The sequence below is a fragment of the Lactuca sativa genome, chromosome 7, assembly GCF_002870075.4.
Source record: "Lactuca sativa cultivar Salinas chromosome 7, Lsat_Salinas_v11, whole genome shotgun sequence".
Lineage (NCBI taxonomy): Eukaryota > Viridiplantae > Streptophyta > Magnoliopsida > Asterales > Asteraceae > Lactuca > Lactuca sativa.
In genome coordinates, this window is record NC_056629.2 from 51,701,518 (window position 1) to 51,706,306 (window position 4,789).

The following is a 4,789-nucleotide window of genomic DNA, read 5'->3' on the forward strand; positions in this document are numbered from 1 at the left end:
TAATCCCTTCAATTATTAAACATAAAGGTATTTAATTATAAATTTATAATATACATAGGCGTATATACATGTTATATGTAATTCTTGTCGTAGTAATATGGATAAGTTACTTTTATATAAAGAACATATCATGATAAGTCTATCATAATTACATATCAAATGTTCAAAATTATGTTATCTTTTAAATAAGTTTTGTAGGATAACCCAACAAAAAAAATAGAAAATAAACATAATCAAAATAGAAAAATTACAATCAAATAAATAAGAGCATTAGGTGGTTGAACATAAAGATGTTACATATGCATACATTTAAATCAAAAAAAAAACTAACATTCGTCAACTTTGCTCAAACAAAAAAACCTATATCCATTTTATGAATCTTCTTTCTTCATTTAACACCATTCAACCATAGAAACTTGATAACAATTCTTCACTAACCTGCAATCAAAATATTTTCCTTGAAAAAGAAGAATCAGAAAGATATTCCAAGCAAAACATTCAAGATTGAATAATACATAAAAATGACATATAAAGATTAAATGAGAAACTGAATATAAAGAAAGAATATAAAAGATTCATTTGTTTTGGTTGAAAGAAAAAATCATATTACAATTACCATTGATGCGACATAACCCATTTCTTCAAATCCTCATATTTGGATCATTAATGCTTCAATTATATGAAAACTTTTGAATCACAATATCTTCAAATCCTTCATACATGTAAGATTTTAAATGACACAAAAGACACAAAAGATTGGTCTTTTTATAGTAAACTTTTCACTAAATGCTAATTAAACATAATATAAGTTATGAAACTTTTGAGTGTTAAATCATAATTAAGAAAACTTTTGAGTTGCATTAGTTAAAAAAAGGAAGTTTTAAATTAATGTGGTTTGAGGAAGTTAAAAAATGGGGATTCAAATGCATGAGATTTAAAGAAAAAATGTTAGTTTTATAAGTATAAAAGATATATATATATATATATATATATATATATATATATATATATATATATATATATATATATATATATAGATTTTATTTTTCTTTATTTAATTTTAAGTTGTAGTGGGTTATTGACTAGTGGGTATTATACTATTATTTAAATGGATTGATCTATCGGGTAATAATTGTAGGCTATTGAGTTACTGCCTATCTAATATAGTTTAAGTAGAGTGATCCATTGGGTTATGAAATATGGGTTATTGAGATACTAATATATATTTTTTTGTCAAACATTTTAGAATAGGTCCTTGAAGTTTTTTAAGACAAGTCCTAAAAAGTTTTTTTTATATAATTTATGATATAATTAATAAAATTAGGTGGGTTTTAGGACCCACCTATCCGATGCATAAACTTGCCCAGGGTATACATGCTAGATAGTGTCTCTGATCCTTAAGAGAATACGACATATATTTTTAAATATTTACAAAAATTTGTCACATTTGAAGAAATTCCCTTACAAATATCAGTTTCGTGGTGGACCTGTTGTGAAATGACGGATGACACTATGAAACCTTAAAACAATTTAGTCCCTATCCAGAACGAAACTAAAAAATGGTGAAATAAAAATAAAAGAAAAGAAAATCACAGGACTTACTTTGCATAACTGGGGACAAGTAATTCGATGCATTCACATCTAGATCATAAATCACATCTAGATCATAAATGTTTGGAATCCATATTATGCAAGGATATATTGTTTTTGCTAATTCGAATAGAAGGGTGTACGTTCATTGTAATGCGAAATTGGAAATTGTTATTATGTTGACGTGAATCATGATTTGTTTTAAAAAAAAAAACATTTTTTGTGGAAAAGATCTAACCATTTTCTCATTAAAATAGAGATTTATGTTGCAAAAATAAGACGAAGTCTTAAAATTTCGTTTTTGGAACATGAATATCATTTTTTCTTTTTTGGTTTCCTTACGAACAATGTTTCATAGTAAACATCTAGGTGGGGAGCCCCGCGTTGCGGGGGTCGGATACGATAATTTTTTCGGGGCAATGTGGTCTTGAATCTGAAAAAAATTGGTTTTATTGATATAAAAAGTGTGCAGGGGCAATATGATCCAAAAAATGCAAAATTTTATCACGTCCTTTATTTGTTTCTCAACTACATTTAACCTTGGGTTGATCTGCAAGAAGGAAGATATGATGTACCAAGCTGCAGACTTCTTCCAGGCTGCGCATGAGCTGAACTTATCAGCTCTAGTTCAGACCTTTGTCTAATGGATAAATAATTACAGATTTTTGGAAAATTAGAACCTGAATTTAGTGAATATTTGATGAAGATTGCACATATTAGTGCCTCCAAAAGATTAGCAAGCACTTTATATGCTTTGAAACGGAAAAGAAAATAATAATTATTTTATTACTTAATGAATCAATGTCAAAAAAAAAATACTACAAAGGGATATGTTATAGAATATTAAAAGTAGAGTACTTCAGGCCGTTAATGGTCAATTAAGAAAATCGATTTGTAGAAGACATTGTGAATAGCACAATAGTAACCCTAAATTTAAAATAATAGTCGTGTAAGGATACCTATACATTTAAAAAAAAATCAAGGAAAAAAATGTTAGCAAATAATTGTTTATGGTTTATAATCCATTTGGAATCACAAATTGTGAAATCTTATCTTACCCACAACCCCATTTGAATTCACCTTCACAATATACATCAAAGGCTTAAAGAATCACAGTTGTAAAAACTTTTATGATCATTTGTTAAAGAAGGAAGCAATATGTGTTATGTTCATCATCAGCAAGAAATAGCAATAAAAAAGAGAGATTTTTTTTGTTCATGGGGAAACTACATACTGTACAATTCCAATTTTGATGATTTGATGGAGCAAAATCTACAACAAAGGTAGAAAAATATATACCTGTAGAAAAAATATCAAAAAAAAATTTATTTCTATGAAATCAGATAAGCTTTAAATAAAAAACTTAAGTCTTACACTAAATTTTGTTTTTGTTACCTCTAAAGATGTGGCTGAAGCTTTAGCTGCACTGATTCTTATGATGGAATCGAAACCAACAGCAGCAGGGGCAGGCACTACAAATTGAAATCACTTGGGAGAATCAGATAAATAGCAAATATGTATAAAGCCAAAATAAACTAAAACTAAACAAAAAAAAAGTGTTTCATGCAAGAAAAAGCAATGATCTTTCACTTTTTTTTACATGTTCATAATCCCAAATACTAAGACAACCATCCTCTGTTGAACTTCCAAACACAGAAGGCCTGTTTGGACACCACTACAACATACAAAGACTTGTAAATACAACACACCAAAGCTTATAATTTAAAAACAAAAGGAAAAACTAAATTTGCACAACACTAAGAAACAATTGAATAGTGAATACTACCTGAACACAAAAAGAACATGAGGTTTGTGTTCTTCAAATTTATGAATAAGAGATCTAACTCCATCAGAAAGCAAACTCTTCCGGTCAAACATACAAACTGAAAGGTCAAAACATAAATACGTTAGCAATATAATAACAAAAAATAGGAAGATAAATGAAGATAAGTTCTAAAATTTTCAAAATTTAAAGCAAAGAGAATAGGATCAACTAAAATGTAAGCCCTAGAGTTATGATTCCCAGTAGTTAACAGTTTGAAGAAACGAATACAACCGAAATCTGCAGTAATGGAGACATACCTTTGAGATTGTATATGTCAAAAGTGAGTACTCGTTTACCCTCAGTTGATCGATTTTCTCAGATGATTTGTACTTCAGGCTAACATATATGAGAAAGATCTGAAGAGATAAAGTAAAGTACAGAGAGCATACCTTGAAGCCGACATAGTTACAGTGGAAAACGAATTGTCGTCGAAGTTGGGAATCGAGTACACATCTGAAATAGAAGATACAGGAGGAATATGGACATGAAATTGAAGAACATAGTAGTAGAAGGAGCAAAATCGATCCGGTGGGGTGCTTTTAGGGCTTGTGGGCGCCGACGATTCTAAAACTCACTTTCTAGGATAGAACTAATTAAGCATTAACCTTGAATCGATTGACCATCGCAACAGAATGGACTTCAATTTAAACCTTCGATGGAAAGTATAAGCGGTGATATTGCGTCTTCCTGCTTCCGTAACAGTAAAAATATGAGAAAAAGATGCTCTAAAACACCTAGGGGCTGGGAAATTCGAAGGTTGAACAGAGTGAATACGGAAGAGAATAAATGGAGCCAGCAATGGAATCAAACCTGGATTGTTATCGATACCTAAAAGCCTTTATGTCGGAAGCGAGGGAAACGAAAGCAGATGACAACCAAGAAAGAGAATCACAAGGGAAAAGAAAATAATGTTCAGCAATTGAAAACCAAATTAAGAGGAAGAAGACACATGCAAATCAGTAGAAATTGACACGTACCTGGGAACACATTTGACCACGTCTGGGGCGGTGAGGCGGTGGACTCAAATTGATCATAAGTCCCTTTGGGATTTAACTTTCCATAAAACCCCCCAAATAAATAAACTTTCCAACAATAAAAGACTAACAATAATACAGGGACCATTCTTACCAAAACTCCTATAAACTGTTAAAACTTTTCACATCTTTAATATATATAATAATAATAATAATAAATGGAGGACAATTTCTGCCCAAAAAACAAAAATGAGACGTTTTTTTAACATTTATACAAAACTATAGGGACCAAATGAAACAAAGATCCTCCACTTTCTATTGGTGGAGAAAGCGGTGAAAAAAAGACAAATGAACGCGTGGACACACAATTTACAAAAATGGAAAAATATACCTTGTAAAA

General features: G+C 30.1%; 1 long non-coding RNA gene across 9 annotated transcripts; it reads right to left on the minus strand.

The window, feature by feature from the left end:
* Positions 1-241: 241 nt before the first annotated feature.
* LOC111905411 (uncharacterized) lies at positions 242-4,381 on the minus strand. 9 transcript variants are annotated; one of them, XR_008225234.1, is made up of 5 exons: positions 4,226-4,381; positions 3,377-4,102; positions 2,986-3,265; positions 2,271-2,342; positions 1,057-2,187 (listed from the first exon to the last, which is right to left on the minus strand). It is a non-coding gene; the product is annotated as an uncharacterized LOC111905411 (long non-coding RNA). The 9 variants fall into 9 exon arrangements; XR_002854861.3 differs by lacking the exons at positions 1,057-2,187; positions 2,271-2,342 and adding an exon at positions 2,353-2,889 and having other exon boundaries at positions 3,377-3,473; positions 3,673-4,102; XR_002854856.3 differs by lacking the exons at positions 1,057-2,187; positions 2,271-2,342 and adding an exon at positions 2,353-2,889 and having other exon boundaries at positions 2,986-3,062; positions 3,191-3,265.
* Positions 4,382-4,789: the final 408 nt, after the last annotated feature.